This window comes from Gossypium raimondii, chromosome 6, assembly GCF_025698545.1.
Source record: "Gossypium raimondii isolate GPD5lz chromosome 6, ASM2569854v1, whole genome shotgun sequence".
Classification (NCBI taxonomy): domain Eukaryota; kingdom Viridiplantae; phylum Streptophyta; class Magnoliopsida; order Malvales; family Malvaceae; genus Gossypium; species Gossypium raimondii.
The window spans coordinates 41,740,297-41,763,840 of NC_068570.1; the positions used below are offsets into that span (position 1 = coordinate 41,740,297).

Sequence of the window (23,544 nt, forward strand, 5' to 3'; positions counted from 1 at the left end):
AAACCAAGTTTTCCATGAATCTTACATATACAAGAATATTGTAGTTTAGTCTCAATGAAAAAGACTACATGGGGATGGAAAGTCTTCAACAAATATTGAAGTTAACGAATTACCTGTGGATTCCCCAAGCTACAGATGTTCCAGCATAAGATTTTTATTAGGACTGGTTGAGCTTCTGCAACAGGCTCAGCCAATAGTTCTGTGGGTCGATTATCCAACTACCCTACTTCCCCACTTCCAATATTCAACCTAACTAGATGAGCTGGAGAAGTCTTATCCCTTCTTAGTCTTTTCTTTCCATTTTTCATCTAAATAGGGTTTTCCTTAACAGAACTACCCTATTGTTTGCTGGTAAAAAATTGCATGTGGTCCTCTTTCAACATCTTATCCTTATTAGATGCACCTCCTAAATTTTATCCAAGATTTTCTCAAATTTTTCTGAATAAAAGAAATATTTTAAAAAATCTAATTCTTTCAAGTACTTTGTAAGGCGCAATAATTCTTAGACAAAATTTCCCTTTTTCACCAAAATGTAGAATTTCCTTCCAATGTGAAACTTTGAAAAAGACATTATCACAAAATTTAAACTCAATTTCTTTTTTTTAAATCAACATAATATTTTTGTCTACTCGAATCAACTTTCAAATGATTCTTAATAATTGGCTTTATCTTTAGTTTCCTGAACTAAATCAATTCCAATCAGTTTACTTTCACTCAATTTTGTCCAACATAGAGAAGTTTGTCATTTATAACCATACAAAGCTTCGTCGGGTGTCATTTTGATACTCTATTGGTGGTTATTATTATATGAAAATTCCACTAGAGGTAGTAATCTTTTCCAACTTCCTTCGAACACAATCGCAAAGCTTCACAACATATCTTCAAGTATCTGAATTACTCATTCAGATTGGCCATTAGTTTGGGGGTGAAATGTTGTGCTGAAATTCAATTTAGTGTCTAATACTTCATACAAATTACCCCGAAAGTTGGAGGTAAATTTTGGATCCCTATTTGAAATGATGGACTATGGCACTCCATGTAACCTCACGATCTCGGAAATATACAATTCAACTGATTTTTCTAATGAGTAGTCAACTTTTACTAGGATAAAATGAGAGAATTTCGTCAACTTATCGATAATTATCAAAACTAAATATTTAGTTTTCGGTGATAATGGTATCCCAACCATGAAGTCCATCGTAACTCGCTCCCATTTCTATTCAGGAATTGTTATAGGTTATAATAGTCCTAAGGGAACCTAATTTTTGACTTTTACTTGCTGGCACACTAAACACTAGGTCACATATTCGATTATATCCTTTTTATGTTTGGCCATTAGTAGAACATTTTCAAATCTTTATACACCTTGGTATTACCCAAATGCATCACATAAGTACTATGGTGAACACATAACCATTTTTAAAAGTATAAACTCTCATCTTCGCTTACATTAAACTCACTAGTTTGCCCATTTTAAACTAGTTTTTACTTAGCTTCAAGCTTTTCATCATACCTGTCACGCACCAATCTGGGAGCTATAATTTTTTTTGGGTTTGATGGTTGTGTTGGAAATCTATTTCTTGTTATTTGGGCCTTTGACTGAATCAGGTTCGTTTAGTATTTTTGGAAACTCTAAGGTAGACAAACCTTGAAGCTTGGAGTAGTTGCTTAAGAGACTTTTAATGCTACAAGAGGTCATGAATTCAATTCTCATTGGTGTCACAAATCTTATTAATTCATTTCTTTTGATCCTATTCAATTTGTTTAAGTCTTGAATTATATTTATTTGTTGTGAGCACGTAGACACTAAAATCAGTATTAGCCTAAAGGTTGAGAATAAGCATAACTACCCAAGTGACTCACATTTGAATCCCCTTCTCCTATTTTTATTTTTTAAAACATTACTAGCTTGGTCAAACCCCCTTACTGCCATGCAAGGGAGATTTTTTCCTCACTTACCTTTCTCTTCTTTCTTTTTTATCCCCTTTTTTTCTCCCCTTATTCTTTTTCCTTTCCTTTTCTTTCATATGTTTCACTCCTTGCCTTATTCATTTCCCTTTGACTTGCTAGCCATCCCATGTAGCCTAGGAAATGAATTCATTTTTTTCTCTCTTCATCTTTTCTCTCTTCCCTTTTTTTCTCTACTCCTCCATTTGAACCACCATAGTTCTTTTCTGTCGCCACCTTAATATCTTTTAGCCACCACCACTCCGCAATCAACCACCACCATACCACAGTATCTTCCTTTTCTTATTTCCTTTCCCATTGCCACACCACCCTCGGACCTCCACCGCACACTGCTATAACACCGCCATGTCATCGTTGCTAGCCACCATCATTTTTTTCTCATCTTTCTTTTAGATCTTCCCAAATCCTCACCCTAGTATAGATTTGTTAAAATCGATTGATATTGGTAAAGAGTAAGTGTATTCTTTTCAGGTGTGAAATATTGATCTTTCAAATATTTTGCTAAACCTATCAATTGTGTTAGCCGATCTTAATATGTATGTCATGTGTGTTATATTGTTTAAGGTATGGTCCTGGAAGGAGATCGACTCAGATTTGAACCATAGGGGTGTTATCATTTTAGATCTATTGATCGATGATTGAGGTAAGTTATTATTTCAAAATAGGAAATTAGATTCTTTTCTTCAATTGTTCAAGTTTAGATCGGAGTAGTGTTGACTAGATATATTATTAATTGAATGTGTCAAATAAGGTGTGGGTCCTAACTGGTAATGTTTGTGTGATTTATTTGAAATTGAAGATTATATTCCCATGTTTTATCAATTCGACGAAATGTGGAAATTGTTACTATGATTTACCAATTGGACTCATGATTCAAGTGATGATCACACATGACCATGTTTCCTTAATGTTGTCGAATGTTCTAATAATTTGTTATCGTTACTGATACTCTGAAAGCATGATTACACATGCCTACTAGTTTTGTTACACTAAACGTGTGGCATATATAATAATATTATAACTAAATTGACTTTGATACAGTTATCGAACTGATTTTGATATTGAAATGCATGAAATGCCTTTTTGTATTGCATGGGGATTTGGTATGATTGAAGGAGGAAGATCTAGCAGTTTATCTGTAATTCTGGTGGTTTAACCATATAATTCTGATAGTTATCTGCAATTCTAGTGGCATGATCACATTTTTGGTAGCTTGTCTGCAATTATGGCAATTTATTTGCGATTTCGGTGGCTTACCAACAAACTAGCGTGTTATTGGATGGAACAAGTTCTGGGCAACTCTTATGGTGTGTGATAGAGTATGGGTATGAATTTTTCCTTAAATGCATAAATGCAATGTTTTCTGTAAATCATAAGCATACATTTGAGATTTATGAACTCTATTTTGATAGCACTATTGACTTTGATTCACGCTAAACTTTATAGCTCACCCCCTTTAGTTTTCTGATTTTACAGATAACCCCCAAGGTTAGGACTTGGACGTGGCTGTCAAAGGAGCTTCTTTGATGTTTTTAATTTTAAATACTTTAAACTTTATTATACTGGTTATTTTTAGGACTATAATATTTTTCTTTATGGACTGTGGCATGAAACTTTATTTTGGAGATTATTATTTTGATTTGCGTGACATTAATTTTTAAAAATTGCATAAATTTGTATTTGATAAGATCATGCATGAATTTTGGTTTTTAATAAAATTTGACAAAATCACTCTTTTCTGTTGTGACAATGAAAATAAGTTTGAGTTATTGAGAAGCTTATACAATCAATTTACCTTCTTGCATCACTACACATCCTAAACTATTCTGAGACATGTAACTGAGTACTACAAAATCTTTTTCACATTCAGGTTGTGTTAGTATTGGTGCCTTAGTTAACATCGTCTTCAACTTCTCAAAACTTTGTTGACATTTCTCAGACCATTCAAAATTAACATTCATTCTTTTGTAGTAACTTAGCGGGAGGGCTAACATTAATCCCTTATTTTTCGAAATAGTAGGCAATTAAATTAACATCACCCACTACAATCCATGACATCGAGAAATTTTAGCTAAGATGAAGCCAAACAAAGCCCTCCTCTAAAACCCTCCGAACTTACATCAATGTCATTATTAAAACAAAGTTTTCCATGAATCTTACATATACAATAACCTTGTAGTTTAGTCTCAATGAAAAAAACGGCATGGGGATGGAAAGTCTTCAACAAATGTTGATGTTAACGAACTATTCGTGGATTACCTAAACCACAGATGTTCCAGCATAAGATTTTATTGGGACTGGTTGACTTGTGCAGCAGGCTCAGCCAACAATTTCATGGGTCGATTGTCCAACTACCCTACATCCCCAATCCCCACATTCAACCTAACTAGACGAGTAGGAGAAATCTCATCCCCAATCCCCATATTCAACCTAACTAGACGAGTAGGAAAAATCTCATCCCTTATTGGTCTTTTGTTTCCATCCATCATCTCAATAGGGTTTTCCTCAATATCACTACCCTAACCCATTGCTTGTTGTTCAAAAATTACATGTGGTCCCCCTTTCAACATCTCATCCCTATTAGATCCACCTCTTAAATTTAATCCAATATTTGCTCTAATTTGGCTAAATAAAGAAATATTTTGAAACAAAATTCAATTCTTTCAAGAACTTCATAAGGCCCAATAAATCTTGGATTGAGTTTCCCTTTTTCACCAAAACCTATAATTTTCTTCCAATGAGAAACTTTCAAAAAGACATTATCACCAAATTTAAACTAAATTTCTTGTTAGATGAACAAAGATTTTTGGCTCAACACATCAGTGACCACGTTAGCTTTGCACGGGTGATAATCAATAATCAAGTTGTAATCTTTTAATAACTCGAGCCATCTTTGCTATCTTAGATTCAATTATTCTTGTGTCATCATATATTTTAGACTTTTATGATCGGTGTACACATGACACTTCTCTCTGTATAAATGATGTCACCAGATTATTAAAGCAAACATAAAAACAACTAATTCTAGATCGTGAGTAGGATAGTTCTTCTTATGTGGTTTAAGTTGTTGAGAAGTATAAGCTATAACTTTTCCGTCCTGTATCAGAACTCAACCCAATCTATTAAGTGAAGCATCACTCTAAACAATGAATTCCTTCTCGGATTCAGGCTAACTCTACACTAGAGCTTTTATTAACATAACTTTCATCTGATCAAAATGGTACTGTCACTTTTCTATCAAGATAAAACTAACATTCATCCATAGTAGTTTCGTTAATGGTGAGGCGATCATTGAGAAACCTTTAAAAAACCATCTATAATACTCGGCCAATTCCAAAAAATTACATACCTCTATAACATTCTTCGGGGGTTTCTAGTTCACAATTGTTATGATTTTTCTCGGGTCAACTTAGATACCTTCTGCAAAAATCTCGTGACCCAGAAATTCAACTTCTTGTAGCCAAAATTTGCATTTACTAAATTTTGTATATAATTTTTTTCCCGAAGAGTCTACAAAATTGTTCTCAAATGTTGAGCATGTTTATTTTGATTCTTTGAGTATATCAGTATATCGTTGATAAATGCAAAAACAAATCTATCCAAGTTCGACTAAAATACCCGATTCATCAAATCCATAAATGTGACTAAGGCATTAGTCAAGTTGAACAACATCATTAAGAGCTTTTAGTGTCCGTATCATGTCTTGAAAGCAGTCTTCGATAAATCTCGCTCTTTAATTATGAGTTGATAATAACCTGATCGGAGGTAAATCTTTGAAAATACGGTATCCCCTTTCAACTGATCACACAAGCCATCAATACGAGGCAAAAAATTATTTATTCTTTATGGTGACTTTCTTTAATTGCTTGTAGTCAATACAAAACCTCATCGTTCCATCATTATTTTCACAAATAGAACAAGAGCACCCGAAGGAGAAATGCTATGTCACACCCCAAGTCTGGCGGATCCAAGATTTAGGCGTAGATTTGTGAAGTTATCTGTCTGGTGTAGTGTAATCTACCATGTTACAGTATTTTGGTGAATAGTGGTGGGCGTATAGTAACCGCAGGATAAGAAAGTGGAGATTCCATCTCAGGTTATTCTGCTATGTTAAGAAAAATATTTTTTAAGCAAAAAGGTGAGTATGGTATGAGTAACTGCCAAATGTATAGTACACCTTGTTTGCCTGAAGTATTGTGGTAGTTAGGTTGTAAAATGACCTGGTTAGGAACCAACTAAATTTTCTAGTCTAAAATCCATTATCCGGGATTCTCAATTATGTATCTCTCAGAATCTTTAGGCCATTAAGAAGGAAAAGTTTTGAAATAAGGGACACTTTTTAAGTTCCATTAAGTAGGATGGGGTGATATTCGATGAAGTCCCTCAGGACAGTAAACACGAATTTCAATATGATAATTCTAAAGAAAGTCCATGGTAATGGCACATTCTAAAAAGGGTGGATGAGTCGTATTTATCGATTGGGGTTCTCCACATGTCCTAGGGCGATGATGGGAAACCTCATACGTTGTGAGTTTAGGCAAATCCATATCACAAACACAGCAATTCATGAGGTGCTTGGGTGGCATTTTGTTAGCCTTTGTGGCGCATTCTAAATTTGGCGTTTATGGCATTCTGGTTTGGCCTTTGTGGCATTCTGTTAGCCCTTGTGGCAATCTGTTAACCTTTGTGGCGTATTCTATATGTAGCATTTATGGCGTATTTTGTATGTTGCCCTTATAGCGTATACTATATGTTACATGTGTGGCTCATCCTATTTGGCCCTGGTGGCGTACTTTGATATGTTATGATAAGGATATGGTATGTTTGGGGTTATTGTGGTTCGAATAGTTATGATACCATTCAATAAATCTACGTTCTCAAAGAGGTTATCCGTCGTGATCATCAGTTAGTTTGGAATATAGGTGTATTCTCACAGATAGAAGATATATAATTATTCATTGGTCTAATTTCGTTTGTGAGATGTAGGGGTGGGAAATATGATTTGTTGCTATCCGCCATATCTAAATAATATCATGCTTCTACTGTGGAATTATCTGGTATTTGTGCAATCTATTAGTTTGGGTATTGCTATGTTTTGTAACAAGAGTTGGGAGGAAGTCTTCTGAATGAGTTGTTAATCCATTATCTATATGAGTTGTGTTTGGTATTGCAATAGAAAGTGATTTTATTAGTATACTAATGGTATTCAACTCTATATGGAAATCCATTAAAAGTAAGAATTCACTAGTGAATAGCATCTGTGAACAAATGTTCTGGGATAGTCATTGTAAGTTGTCTGAATAGATAAGAAGAGGTAGTATTGTCTAGTATGATCTGAAGTTAGCCACTGAGTTAAGTTAAGGATGATTTGATAAGTATGGTAAGTGACGCAGAGATATATATATGGGTTTGTCCGACGATGTAAAGTTATCAATCGAAAACACATTTGGAAATCTAAACAATCAGGACAAAGAGTTTAGCATGAAGGATTTAAGGGTAAAGTGTACTTTCAAACTGACTAAGTTTGTGTAACTTATAAATGTCATGTTTACGTTTCAATTTATGTTGTATGATTGAGCTCACCAGAAGTGTCAAGCTAGGAGTACGCCAAGGAAGCGACGATCTGTGATATTATCCATACAATGGACACCTTTAGATAATGGTGTAGCGTAAGATTACACTTTAAAGAGTCTATCTTTAGTAAACCTATGTGTTGAAATGAGTTGTAATTTGACTGATGTAATATATTATTTTCAATAGTGTTCTTTGTCTTTAATATTGTGTCTTTAAATAAAATTATATGAACAATTTTTGAAGTAAGAGGCATTTCTTAAATATTTTGTAAATTTTGTTAAGTGGAATGTATGGTAACTTTTGTGATTCGAACCCATTGAATTGAGTCAAATTTAGAGTGTTACAAGTTGCTATCAGATCCCGATTTAGTTGGTCCTTTGACAGTTAATGTGAGAGGAATCATTGTATACATAATACATCGAACCTAGCTTAATCTCTCAAGTATGTTGGAAATTTCATTTGCACGAAAGATGTTTGTTATGATAGTAAATAATATGGTGGTAAGAAATACAGGGAAAGAACAAAAAGATTGATTCATTAATAAGCTCTGAAGGATACTACAAAAGAAGCAAGTACAATATAGAATAAAAAGAGAATTTTAGTCTTCCCCCTTAGTGTGTTGGTCTGTAGGCTTAGTAGGGATATCTTATGTTGGAGGATGATCTTGAAGATTTTGTTCCATATCTATTGAGTCATCTTCATTATCTTTAGTTTCGGGCATAGTAGGAATGGAAAATTCAGTTTATTGTTTCCATTCTCTCTGGAAGGTTTCCAATCTTCACCCTCAGGGTGATAAACATCAAAGTTTAGTGACTTAGTAGAAATGTACCTAAAGTAGTAGAAGTCTACTCAACTGAGATTAAGAGGACCTGCAACCACTTGGGTGTGTAGAATCAGGAACCTCCATTTTGGTAGAGCTTCATTTAGGTTCCTTTTTGTGTCCTAATATTTTCTGAAAGCTTCCTTTCTAAATTGGCATAGACTTTCCAGCTCTGATTTGTGATATTCCTCCTGAGCTTTGAGCTTTTCCTATAAAGTAGATTATTTACCTTTCAGCTGCTTGATCCCCTCTTTTAACTACTCACACTTAGTCTGTGCTTCTTTATGCTTGTCTTTAAAGTCATGAGACAGACATAAAGTCTTCCAATCAAGTTGTTAGATTCTTGATGATCTCAACGTAGTTTAGCCATAGAGTCCTCGCTAATTTTTACAACCTTCTCCAAATTTGCAATTTTATCATTGTATCAATCACTGGCATTTTAAAGGGCCCAACTCCAAAGTCCATGCTCTACAGATAGGGCTTGTAAAACTTATTCCAAGAGAGAAAGAGGTGATGAATCAGAATTTGAAGAAAGATAAGAGGTAAGGGCCTCCTTCAGCTATTGTGGCATTGAATTTTGTTGCTGTTGGAAAATGGAACTCATTGAGACAAAAGGAAAACTTGACTTCAATAGATCACACTAAAGGAAAAATCCTTCTACTTAACCAGAGAGGAGCATTGGGTGTTTGTAACGCCCTTAACCCGACTCAATTCCCTGGATTCGAATCTTAGGAGTAACTACACATAATACTTAAAAATTTAGCAAAACAGTTTACAATTTCTCATTTCTTTTAAAACATTTTATTTATTAATTTAACAACATAGATAATTACAAACTATATAACTTATTATACTAGTCTTGATACAAATCATTACAATATAGAAGTTGGTTAATTACTGACACAAACGATGTATCCTAACAACGCCACACTTCCACTATATGCATAATGACCCACTTATGAAAGAAAGGTTATGTCGAATCACGTATTCCTGTAACTTGGGTAGCAATGATGCATTGCTAGATGCCACTTATTGCTTGTTATATTAGAAACATTTTAGTATTACTAATAACGTTACAAGAGCCTACAAGGTCACACCTTATGATTGAAGTGAACAGAATCAATATACATTTGGTATTGTGTTTAGCTGTCAAATAAATTAAATTAATTATTGAACGCATTATATGTGCAAACTTGTTGTACACAAATAGAGAACATTGTTAAAATTAATGTATGAATTTGATTCATATAAAACATTAACTAAATATAGTTTATCAAAATTATTAATATAAATAGTTATAACAATACTTTCAATCAAAGATACAAAGATATGGAAATTGATATTCTTTTGGAAAGAATATAATTTATTTTTCTTACTTTCCATATGTTTCTTTAAAAATAAAGGAATAATCTCATTTTTTTTGATATGTGATATTAATGAAAAATATAAGGGATATGGATCCTAATTTTGTGTGTTAGGGTTACCAAAGTAAAGGAAAAAAAAATAACAAAGAGGATCTAGCAATCGTTTTGGTGAAAACACTCTCTGAAAAGTTCAAGAGTACCTTTTACTATTCATTCTTCGACTGGGTGGACTACGTAGAGGCCAAGATGATTCTTTTGTGGCTTGGAATTGACGTTGTGAAGGAAATCAAATAAAAAAAGGTATATTTTCTACTCTGTTTCAACCCGATTCATTCCTCATACTTGGATCCATGGTTTTTGAATGTCGAAATATTTTTTCCGCTACGCCATGGGTTGTACCAGTGATCCAACACGATTTGATTTCTTTCGTCTTCTCTTCTCCTCTCTTTTGCTATCGATAGTTTTTGTTTATTTTATGCCCTAAATCCATCCCTTTCGTTTCCCTTAAACATCTCTTTGTGCCACCAAAAATAGTCCCCTTTGCTGCCATTAGTGGTGGTCTTGCCACCCCTTTAAACATTATTTTTGGGTTGCTAATTTTTCTTCCCTTTCCACCCCTTTGTGCACCTCTTTCTTTCATTTTTCCATCATTAAAAATAGCCCCTAACTCGGCTGATTAGTGGGCATTCAAGCTTGGTTACGATTACATCTTGGATCAAGTAAATGGAGTGCATAAGTGCTAATTTTTGTGCGAGATCTAGCATCATCTTATATTGTTAAATTTTGCTACTTTGGTCAATTGGTCCATTTTTTGTCATTATTTTTTCATAGAAACTAATCTAAACTCCCCGGGTCAGTGGTGGCTTCAGATCTTGTTTGCATCCTCGAATTGTAGCAAACAATGTAAGTATTGCTTACCGATAGTGGATCTATTGTGTCCTTTGTTAATTCCTTTTTAACCGAATCTGTTAGGCCCAATGTACGTTTCTACTAAAGTTTAATGATGATTAAGTGCAAATCTGACCTAGGGTAGTCTAGATCTAAGTTTTGGAGTTTCAAATTTTTGGGTTAGTGTTGTAGATTGAAAATTAAGGTGTGGGTATTTCCCTTTGCTAAATTAGTCTAAAAATCTTAAAATATGTTCTAAATTGGTAGTTATATTTGCTGGTTTTGGCATGGTCAAATGGCCTAAGTGCTAATAAATGGAGCGTCAAGCAAGGCACGTATTTAAATAGGAAGCCCAATTGTAGAGGGCCTTGTTGGGACCTATTGAATTGTGTATGTGTAAACACGAAAATATACACACTTTTTCATGCCCTTTTCAACTCAAATTCATGAAATTTGTAGTAATTCTCTTCGAAAAATGTATAATAATTATAAAATAATAAAATTGTAATTAAATTATTAACATATTTAATTTTAATTAATTTTATGTTAACTTTTGATTTATTTTGAATAGATTCGCACAAAAGGTGAAAATTGACTCGGCAGACACTACAAGAAGCACAAAATTTAGAAGTAATTTTGAAGCATTCAGGAAAAATAATTTTTTAGCCTAAGACAGTCCAAATTATGAATATTAATTCATAATATAATTAATTTTAATTTTAATCCAATTAATTTTGGGTTCAATAATTATTATTAATTAATTATGAAAGGAGGCCCAATTGAGCTGAATTGAGAAAACCGATCCGACTGAGCACTGGGCTACCCAAAACTGTCCCACATTCTGACCTAATCAACTTGTTTGGCTGATTATTTGGCTTGCACAATAGCCCTTGAAGACTCCTTGAATTTGAATTCAAACCCGTCTACTTATCATGCCTTCCTAGATTTGCCCCTACCTTAAAATAGCAAGTTTGAAACCTTCGAACTTGCCACATGTGTGGCCGACCATGGGGGGAGTTATGGCTGCTTCTTTTTACTATTTTTAGTATTCATCTCAACCTATAAATACCCCCCTTGGCTGTTCATTTCAATCACACCTCTCATCATTTCACTTCTCTCTCACTTTCTCTCTTCAAAACCCTTCATTTGTTCTTCATTTCCTTTCCCATTCCTTTTTCGATCTCACCTCTTCGAAAAGAGTCCTTCAACCACCATTTGAAGTAGCATTCAAGTGTTCATGGAAGCCTCGATTCAACAAGAATAAGTAGAGAATGAGGAGCGCAGAATGAGAAGCGGAGGTAGTCAAGCCTCGGAGAAACACCAGATTTGATTTTTGTTCCTTATCCTTTTAATTTTATTGTTGTTGTTATGAACATGTGTATGAATACTTGTGATGTTGATATGTTTAATTTAATTAATATGGCTTAAATTTAATTCGTATTAGGTTGATTGCATTTCGTCCACTTGAGTTATTAAAATTATGTTTGTGTTGTTATAGGTCTTGGTAAAATGTTTGATTAAGTAAAACCATGAATAAGTTATTCTTGCATTATAATTGTAAGGTGACTGATGAATTAATTATTTAAACATGTTGAAATTATAATTAATTGACACAATACTTAATCAAGTACATGTTTAATCTTCTAAGGTAGTTGAGGGTTAAATTAGCGACGGTATTAGACAATACATTAGCCTTGCATAACTTGCAAGATTATTGTGATTAAATTGTTTTGAGGTAGGAATACATTGTTACCTCACTTAATCTTCTATGTGCTTATGAAGATTGATTAATTGTTTGAATTAAAATTAGAAAATATTCAAGAGATTAGTTAATTTAATAAGTGTGTATGAGCGATAGTTAGCAAATTACCAAGTTGCCGTGAATTTATTTATAACAACATGAACATGAGTTTTGTAATTCCAAGTTAAGAAATGTAATTAATCTAACACAATTATGTCATCTTGATTAAAATCATCTTTTGAAATCATGCATTGGAAATTTTATTTTATATTTATTTTATTTTACATAGTTAAATTTAGTTTTTAATCACTTCCTCAAAATCAACATACTTTTTCCTCACCAAAGTGTTTTTAATTGCATTCATAAATAATTCTTTTCATAGTCCCTATGGGTACGATAATTCGATATTTACTTGTCACTTTATTACTTGTTGCAATTGTGTACACTTGCACTTTTCCATCATTCCAAGTTTTTGGCGCCGTTGTGAATTTGTGAATTTTGCATTTTGGTTTATTTTCTGTTCAATTTTAACTTAATTAGTTTTCCTATTTTTGTTTCAGGTGTTTGTTTCAATTTATTTTCAGGTGTTTATAAGTATTGATCGAATTATCGATTTACTTCCTGTAAACCCTAAGATTGAAAGAACTTTTCGACAACGAATAAGACAAGCAATTCAGAGAAGGACCGAAGAGATAAACTACAAAAATCTAAATCAAAGAAATAGAGCAAACCCTGCTTAAAATCCTATCCTTATTACTGATGATAGGGATAGAGCTTTAAGGCAGTATGTCATTCCAGTGTTTCATGATTTTAATTCGGGTTTTGAGAGACCCAAAATCAAGGCACAATAGTTCGACCTGAAGCTAGTCATGTTCCAGATGCTTCAGACAGTGGGCCAATTCAGTGGAATGCCTACTAAAGATCCTCACCTTCACTTAAGACTGTTTATGGAGGTGAGCAATTCTTTTAAGCTAGCCAGAGTACCCAAAGATGCACTACGATTAAAGCTATTCCCATATTCACTAAGGGACAGAGCTCGAGCTTGGTTGAACTCATTGCCACCAAAATCCATTTCAACATGGCAAGAGTTAGCAAAAAGATTCCTCATGAAGTATTTCTCGCCTAGCAAGAATGTTAATTTGAGGAACGAGATCATTGCTTTCCAACAAATGGATGATGAGTCCTCGTATGAGGCATGTGAAAGGTACAAAGAACTATTACGGAAGTGACCTCATCACAGAATCCCTCATTGCATCCAACTTGAGACGTTCTATAATGGTCTCAATGCTCACACAAGGATGGTAGTGGACGCTTATGCTAATGGTTTTCTCCTTTCAAATTGTTATAACAAGGATTATGAAATCATTGAGAGGATAGCTAGCAACAATTATCAATGGCCAATCAATCGAGCAGTGTTAGGAAGACGAGTCGTTGGAGTACATGAAGTGGATGCTCTCACTTCACTTGCATCTCAAGTATCCACAATATCATTGATGCTTAAAAATTTTACCACTAATGGGTTTAATAGTCTTGCAGCTCAGTCACCCAATCAATTTGAAAATCTAGCCTATGTTTATTATGGGGAAGGATATTTGTTCGAAGAATGTCCATCAAACCCAGAATCTATGTATTACATGGGTAATCAGAACCAGAATCGAGGAAGGCAAGGACTGCAATCCAATTTTTATAATCCATCTTGGTGAAACCACCCTAATTTCTCTTGGAGTAACCAAGGGGCTGGACCAAGTAACACTTATGTCCAACCCAGCCACCTATTTTTACCCAATAGGTTTAGAAGCAACCTCAAGTTGAATCTTCCAATGGCTTGGAAAACTTGTTGAAGGCATACATAGCCAAAAATGATGTCTTAATCCAAAGCCAAGTAGCAACATAGAAAAACCTGGAAAACCAAATGGGCCAGCTTGCCACTAAACTCAGAAACTGTCCACAAGGTGCTTTGCCTAGTGATACGGAGAATCTAAGAAATCTGGGGAAAGAGCATTGTAAAGCATTGAAATTGAGGAGTGGAAAGACATTAAGCCTAACACTGTCAAAGTTGAAGAAGAGTTAGCTGATGCTCAAGACTCAGTGGAAGTTCATCCGAGTGTTGAAATTCTAGTCTCACTGGAACCAAAATCTACAAAAACCGATAAGGTAACTTCTGAACCAGTTAATTTTGATAAACTAACAACTTTGTTAGATGCATAATTGCCACAGAATATGAATCAACCAGTTCTAGTAAAGAAGCCTCCATCACCTTACCCTCAAAGGCTTCAAAAGCAAAAACAAGAATTTTAGTTCAAGAAGTTTCAAGACGTACTTAAGCAACTTCATATCAACAGTCCATTAGTAGAAGCACTTGAAACGGATGCCGGATTATGTCAAATTCATGAAGGGTATCCTGTCTAAGAAACGGAGACTTGGAGAATTTGAGACGGTGGCATTAACGAAAGAATGCAGTGCATATCTTCAAGACAAACTACCCCTAAATTTGAAGGATCCTAGATGTTTTACCATACCTTGTAACATTGGAGCAATGTATTGTGGTAAGGCACTATGCGATTTGGGTGCAAGCATCAACTTGATGCCCATGCCCATAGTCAGAAAATTAGGGATATCTGAAGTTAGATCTACTACAGTTACACTTCAATTAGCAGGTCAATCTTTAGCACATCCAGAAGGAAAAATCGAGGATGTATTGGTACGTGTAGATAAATTTATTTTTCCTACTGACTTTGTTATTCTAGACTTTGAGGTAGATAAAGAGGTGCCAATCATCCTAGGAAGGCCTTTCCTAGTGACTAAAAGGACCCTTATTGATGTGCAGAATGGCGAGCTTACTATGCGTGTTCAGGATGATCAAGTAACATTTAATGTTTTTATGTTTATACGATTTCCTGACACACTTGATGATTGTTCTGCAGTGTCTAATTTAGAGGAACTAATCATGTAAAAGGAACTCAACTATGTTGAGAACCCGTTGGAGAAAATTTTGACATCAAACCCTCCAAGTGATGAAGAGGGGGATGAATACTTAGCTTTGCTAGAAGCTAATCAAAGGGGATTTAAACCGCAATCTCGCATTGAATCTTTGGAGTTAGAAAGTACAGATTACATCCAGCCGAAAGCGTCAATTGAGGAGCCACCTAAATTAGAACTGAAGGTACTTCTCTCACATTTAAAATATGTTTATTTAGGTAATTGTTCTACTTTGCCTGTAATTGTTTCAGCAGAGTTAACCGAAGAGCAAGAAGAGAAACTCATCCTAGTGTTGAAATAATTCAAGAAGGCTATTGGATAGACCATAGTCGATATTCGTGGCATTAGTCCGTCTATATGCATGCACAAGATCATCCTAGAAGATGCCGAGAAAGGGATGATTGATGAACAACGAAGACTGGACCCTATCACGAAGGACGTGGCAAAGAAAGAAATCATTAAGTGGTTAGAGCGGGTATAATTTACCCCATCTTAGACAATTCATGGGTAAGTCCAGTCCAGTGCGTGCCAAAAAAAGGAGGTATTACAGTTGTTCAGAACGAGAATAACGAGTTGATACTGACTAGAACGGTTATGGGATGAAGAATTTGTATCGATTACCGAAAGCTGAACAAAGCGACTAGGAAAGATCACTTTCCTTTGTCGTTCTTAGACTAGATGCTGGATAGACTTGCGAGGCAAGACTATTACTATTTTCTCGATGGATACTCAGGGTATAATCAGATTATAGCAGCACCAGAGGATCAACACAAGATAACATTCACATGCCTGTACGGTACATTTGCATTTAGACGCATGCCATTTGGTTTATGTAATGCACCTGGTACATTTCAAAGATGTATGGTGTCTACTTTTACTGAAATGGTTGAGAAGTATTTGAAAGTGTTTATGAATGATTTTCCAGTATTTGGAGATACATACAATGATTTCTTAGCCAATTTAGCAATGTACTAAGCCGATGCGAAGAAACAAACCTCGTACTCAACTGAGAAAACGGTCATTTCATGGTACGAGAAGGTATTGTTCTAGGGCATCGGATAACGAGACATGGAATCGAGGTAGATAAAGAAAAGGTAGATGTTATTGAGAAACTTCCACCTCCAACATCTGTAAACGGTGTTAGGAGCTTTTTGGGCCACGTTGGTTGATATCGAAGATTTATCAAGGACTTCTCCAAAATTGCTAAACCCTTGTGCAAATTATTGGAGAAGGACATGATGTTCAAATTTGATGAAGAGTGCTTAAGAGCTTTCAATGATTTGAAGATTTGGTTAGTTTTAGCACCCATCATCGTTACATCGAACTAGGATTTGCCATTTGAACTGATGTGTGACGCAAGTGACTTCGCGATAGGAGCTGTGATGGGCCACCAAAGGAACAAAGTTTTTCATCCTATCTACTATGCAATTCAAACTCTAACAAGGCTTAATTGAATTATACAGTCACAGAGAAAGAGCTAATTGCTATTGTGTTTTCTTTTGGCAAGTTTTGATCTTATCTTTTAGGTACCAAAGTGACGGTCTACATGGATCATTCGGCAATTAAGTATTTACTTGCTAAGAAAGACACTAAGCTGAGATTGATCCAATGGGTACTTCTACTCCAAGAGTTTGATCTAGAAATTCAAGATCGAAAGGGGCAGAAAATCAAGTAGCAGGCCACTTGTTCAGATTGGAGCCGCAAGAAGGGAATTCTCCACTTATACCCATTCAGGAGACATTCCCAGATGAACACAGACTGAAGCTAAATCATGTCCATAATACCCCTTGGTTTACTGATATTTCTAAGTATTTAGCTTGTGGTTGGATGTTGATTGATAAGACGTATCATCAAAAGAAAAAGTTTCTTCACTATGTGAAGTACTATTTTTGGGAAGAGTCATATTTGTTTAAAAAGTGTGCAGATGAAGTACATAAGATTCTATATCATTTCCACTCAGCTCCGAGTGGGGGACACTTTGGAGGTACACATACTGCGGACAAAGTATTGCAAGCCGGATTCTTTTGGCCAACATTATTCAAAAATGTGTATGTTTATATAAAGAGTTATGATCGATGCCAGAGGGTTGGAAACATCACCAACAGAAATGAGATACCCTGAACAAACATCATTGAGGTAGAATTATTCGATATTTGGGGGATTAACTTTCTCGATCCTTTCCCTCCTTCTTTTGGTCACAAGTACATATTGGTAGCAGTAGGCTATGTGTATAAATTGGTTGAGATGGAGGCATACCCGACGAATGATGTTAAGGTTGTGATGAAGTTTTTGTAGAAGCATGTGTTCACAAGGTTTGGAACCTCGAGAGCTATCATCAGTGATGAAGGGTCCCATTTTGTGAACAAATGGTTGAAATGGTTACTCGACAAACATGGAGTGAAGCATAAGGTTGCCACAGCTTACCATTCGCAGACGAATGGGCAAGCTGAACAGGAAAACGAAGAGATCAAAGGCATACTCGAGAAGGTAGTTTGCCTGAATCGACGAGATTGGTTCAAAAGATTGGATGATGCTTTATGGGCTTATAAGACAGCATACAAGACACCTTTAGGCATGTCACCCAATAGGTTGGTCTTTATGAAAGCCTGTCATCTGCCTTTAGAGTTAGAACACAAAGCTTGTTTGGCTCTCCAACAACTCAACTTGGATTTTAAGCTTGCTAAAGAGAAATGGATGCTTTAAATTAATGAGTTGGAAGAATATTGAATGTTCTCATACGAGAATGCCAAACTATTCAAGAAAAGACTTAAAAGATGGCATGACAAGCACAATCGAGTTCAAGAATTTGAAGCAGGTCAACAAGTCTAGTTATTCAACTCAAGATTAAGGTTCTCTCCAAGTAAGTTAAAATCACGTTAGTCCGATCCATTTAAGATTCCCCAAGTTTTCCCATATGGAGTTGTCGAACTTCAAGGTAAGGGAGGTAATTTTTGAGTCAATGCTCAGTGCTTAAAACATTACTGGGGGATAAAATTGAGCGGGATCAAATCTCGTTCATTTTATCAGATATTTAATTTTTCTCATTTTTCTTTTTAAATAAATGATTTAGGATATATTTTCAGGATTAGTATATTTAAATAAATCCTTTCTAGGAGATTGGAACTTAAGTGGGACCGTTTGTGGCCCCTCCAATCTTTCCTGGGAATTGATTTTAACATAATCTTCTGAGAAATTATTCCCTAAATGGAAAAATAAATTTTTAGTTTTTCAAATAAAATGGTCAATTTTGATCCAAGTTTTGATTGGAACTCAATTTTCAATTTTTCTTTAAGTCTAGATACTTAATTGAATTCTTTTCAAAATTTGGTTGCTCCTTTTGTAAACATTAGAAATTAGATAGCTCTTTTTGCTGATATTTTTTAAAGGCATCTAGAATAATTTTTTAATTTAATTTTAATAAATTAGATGATAATAACTAGTATATAATTATATTTATTATAATATTTATTAATTATTATCAACTTTGCATAGAATTAGGATTAATTTAAATTTGATCATATTTTATTTAATATTTTTGATTTCAATAAATTAATAGCAAATAATAATTTAATATGCATTATATTAATTATTAATTGTTATTAAGTTTGTGTAGAATTAGAACTTAGAATATTTTAACTATCAAATTGTTCTAAGAATTCTAATTAAACTCCTACCCTCTTCCCTATAAATTCCACCAACCTTATCCATCATTCATCACTCATCAAACCAACCTCCATTCACCCGTTCCACCATCGATCCTAGCATCCAAAAACCACCAAGTGCCATAGCTCCTAACCACTAGCAATAACACCGCCCAACAACCCTATTCGGCCAGCAGCTCACCCCGCACGTACTTATCATACCTGGTCAACAGCTCACCCCGCAAGGACCTGCCTCCATCGCACGCTGCTGCTACCTTACATGTCTTTCTCCTCGCTCATTATACCACTCCCAGCTCTAGTTCACGTGCCCCAACGCTACTACCTGCTGCTCGCGAAACTACTCACACCAAGCCCTACTACTCCCTCGCACATCTGCCCGCATGCCCGACAGCTTTCTAGAATCCGCGCGGCACACCAACCTTGCTACTCGCACCAACACCCCACACTTAGCCGATAACCCTTCCAACCATCCTTCAATTACAATAATTTTCTTCTAATTTTATTTGAGTTCTTAATTTTTATATATAATGTGGTAAGAAAGTTTTCTTCAAAATTTAAATTCGTTTTAATTATTTAAACTTTTCAATTTATTTTGAATTGTTAATATATTACTTTTACTAATTAAATTTTTGAGAAAATATTTGTTTCTATCTTATGTTCATGTTAATCATGCCTCGCAAGAGAACTCGTGCCTCTGTCCAAATTGACAAATCACAAAACAAATTTTACTGTGAAGAAGCCAAAGCGAGATATGAAAGCATTTTCAAGAATAAACAAATGCACCCTAAAAAAGGCTTTATACTGATAGAAAGAAACTATATTGTTTTCATGGCACGCATTCGACAAATTGTTGAAGCTCTCAATTGGGAGTTATTTTGTGAGAAAAGACCAAGTGTAGATGAGGAATTAGTTCGTGAATTTTATGCAAATTTGACCTCAAACGAATTAATGGAAGTTTCTGTCTGAGGAATGAAGGTACCAATAACCTCAAACACTATTAATGAATTCCTTGAATTATCTGATTTCGAAGACGATGAATATTCTTCCTTGATGAGAAATATTGAGACTAAAAATATACAAGAAATTCTCGAGGAACATACAGTTATAGTTTCTAAGTGGACTGTGTCAAAGCAAGGAATTCATACTTGTCACAGAGAATATTTGACACCACTAGCGAATGCATGGTTCTATTTCATTCGATTCAGCCTTATGCCTATTTCACATGGGACTATAATTTCATTAAAGTGAATGGTCTTATTATACTCGATTTTAACTGGAAATATCATTAATGTGGGAAAAATCATTCTAAGAGAAATTCAGAATTGTGCCACTATGCATTCTGGCCCAGCTTACTTTCCCTTTATGATAATAATTTTGTGCTTAAAAACTAAAAATCTTACAAACATAAAGAAGACAAGTTATAACCAGGGCACAATCACAGATTGGGACCTCTATCGAATAGCCAGAGACTCTGCTCTCCAGCAACGAGTTAAAGAGAGCGAGGATCCCAAAGAAGAAGAAAAAAAAGATCCCACAAAAATCGAACTAATGCAGTCAACTGAAATCCCTGATAAGGCAGAACCAATGGAACTAGTAACTGAACCTGACATGAAAACCTCAATGTTCAGAACTCAATCGCCTTACCCAGATCTTCGAAATGAGAGATCAAAGTTGGTGGACATAATGCAACTTATTCAGTGGCAGCAACAAGCTTATAGGAGATATTAAAAAATACGGGATTACTCAATGCAAAGTGCTCTTACGAAAATATACAATGACCCATTTATTTTTGTGCCTGAGTTTCCAGATTTCATATTTGAACCATGGAGTCTACTATCAAAGAAGGAGCGAAGCGATTCATGCAAAAATAAAGATGATGGAGCAAAAGATGAGTCGGATTCTGAGGGATCTGTAAGTAAATAAAAAGGAGGGATCTTTACCTTATGTTATTTTCTTTCTTAGGTTATTTTAGGATTAGGATCTATTAGGAATTTTATTTTAACATAATAAAATAAGATTTGGAAATCATAGATAAAAATGAACAAGTTTAAAAAAAAGAAGTGTGGCAATAGATATGTACATGTCTAGGATTGGATCTAGAGAGAGCTTGGTACTAAAGCAGTCCAACTGACTCACCTCCTCTTTTCTAGAATCCTACCTGGTGTACAGTATCTATTCACTTTTAACAATGAGGACATTGTTCATCTTAAGTAAGGGGACCAAAAATTTGAAATCATTTTCTCTCAGAATAATTTTTTCTTTTAGTTATGATTAGGATATATTTTGTTCAAAAATTTGAAATTTTGTTAAGTATGCTAAACTTCAATATGAATAAAATTCTAATATTTCAATAATTATTATGTTGGCTAAATTATGACATAAATGTATTCTTAATAAAGCATGCAAATCATACCATAAAATTTTTAGTTCCTCGAGAAAGTTAGGCATGTATAAAAGTTTAAGTATCTAAAATTGACTTAGTAGTTTCTTGAGGAGAAATCCTAGGAAGCATGGAATGTTGAAAATGATTTAGGAAACTTTTGTTTGGACCGTTTCAGCCTTTCAAACTAACTTTATTTGAACCCTTGCAATATTTAGTCATCACTTTTCTCTTAATTATCTTTAAATTGTCTCAAACACTAGACTCAGTACTATTCAAAATATTCTTTGAAAATAAGTTTGGGGGAGTTGAAAAGAAGTATCAAATGCTCAAAATTTGTAGTACATACAGCAAAATGCTTGTGTTAAAAAAAACATATGTACTTGAAAGAAAATATATGTACAAAAGAGCATGTGAAAGCAAAATAAGTTGGTGTTTTGAAGGTAATTATTTCGAAGATCCAATTCGAGCTGAGTCTAGGGTTCTTTTAGCCTAAATTTATCTATCTTTTACCTACCTCTAGCCTAGCCACGTTACAACCTATTTAAAAGACATATTGATTCAAGTTTTTATGCTACCTACATTAGTGGAGAGAAATTGCTATGTTCAACATATGAAGACATAAATTAAACTTAATGATTGCAACTTAATCTTGAATAAGTAAATAAAATCAAATTGGTAGAGATTTAACATGTATTTATTGAGAAAGCATTTAGTCTATTTTTGCTATCATAATAATAATTGAGATTAATTTGAATGATATGTATACTTAAGTAGCGTAAATATCTTTGTTCTTGCTAATAAGTGTACTAAATTCAAAATTTTGGGAAGAACGTAGTTCTGAAGGAATTTTTCAAAGGTGTTTCCGAGAAATTCTTTTCAATTTGTGCATTATTCGGGATGAGCAATGAATTAAGTTTGGGAGTGTGGAAACACGAAAATATACGCACTTTTTCATGCCCTTTTTAACTCAAATTCATGCAATTTCGTAGTAATTCTCATTAAAAAATATATAATAATTATAAAATAATTAAATTCTACTTAAATTATTAACATGTTGAATTTTAATTAATTTTATAATAAATTTTGATTAATTTTGGTTTATTTTCGACAGATTTACACAAAGGGCGAAAATTGGCTCAGCAGACACTATTGGAAGCACAAAATCGAGAAGCGGTTTTGAAGCATCGAGGCAAATTAATTTTTCAGCGTAAGATGGTCCAAATTATGAATATTAATTGATAATATAATTAATTTTAATTTTAATCCAATTTATTTTGGGTTAAATAATTATTATTAATTAATTATGAAAATAGGCCCAATTGTGCTGAACTGAGAAAACCGATCCAACCAAGAACTGGGCTACCTAAAATCGTCCCACATGCTGACCCAATCAAATTGTTAGGCTGATTATTTTGCTTGCAAAGTAGCCCTTGAAGACTCCTTGAATTTGTGTTCAAACCCCTCTACTTATCATGCCTTCCTAGATTTGCCCCTACCTTAAAATAGCAAGTTTGAAACCTTCAAACTTGCCACATGTGTGGCCGGCATGTAAGGAGTCTATGGCTGCTTATTTTTAATATTTTTAGTAGTCATCTCAACCTATAAATACCCCCTTTGGCTGCTCATTTCAATCACACCTCAAACACCTCTCATCCTTCACTTCTCTCTCACTTTCTCTCTTCAAAACCCTTCATTTGTTCTTCATTTCCCTTCCCATTCCTTTTCCGATCTCACCTCTTAGAAAAGAGTCCTTCAACCACCATTTGAAGCAGCATTCAAGTGTTGGTGGAAGCCTCGATTCAACAAGAACAAGTAGAGAATGAGGAGCGTAGAATGAGAAGTGGAGCTAGTCAAGCCTCGAAGAAACACCAGATTTGATTCTTGTTCCTTATCCTTTTAATTTTATTGTTGTTGTTATGAACATGTGTATGAATACTTGTGATGTTGATATGTTTAATTTAATTAATATAGCTTAAATTTAATTCAGTATTAGGTTGATTGCATTTAGTCCACTTGAGTTATTAAAATTATGTTTGTGTTGTTATAGGTCTTGGTAAAATATTTGATTAAGTAAAACCATGACTAAGTTATTCTTGCATTATAATTGTAAGGTGACTAATGAATTAATTATTTAAACATGTTGAAATTATAATTTATTGACACAA

General features: G+C 34.3%; 1 non-coding gene across 1 annotated transcript; it reads right to left on the bottom strand.

Moving 5' to 3' along the window:
• Positions 1 to 13,491: 13,491 nt before the first annotated feature.
• On the bottom strand, positions 13,492 to 13,598 carry LOC128042104 (small nucleolar RNA R71). The gene has a single exon (XR_008197312.1). It is a non-coding gene; the product is annotated as a small nucleolar RNA R71 (small nucleolar RNA).
• Between the last annotated feature and the right edge of the window lie 9,946 nt (positions 13,599 to 23,544).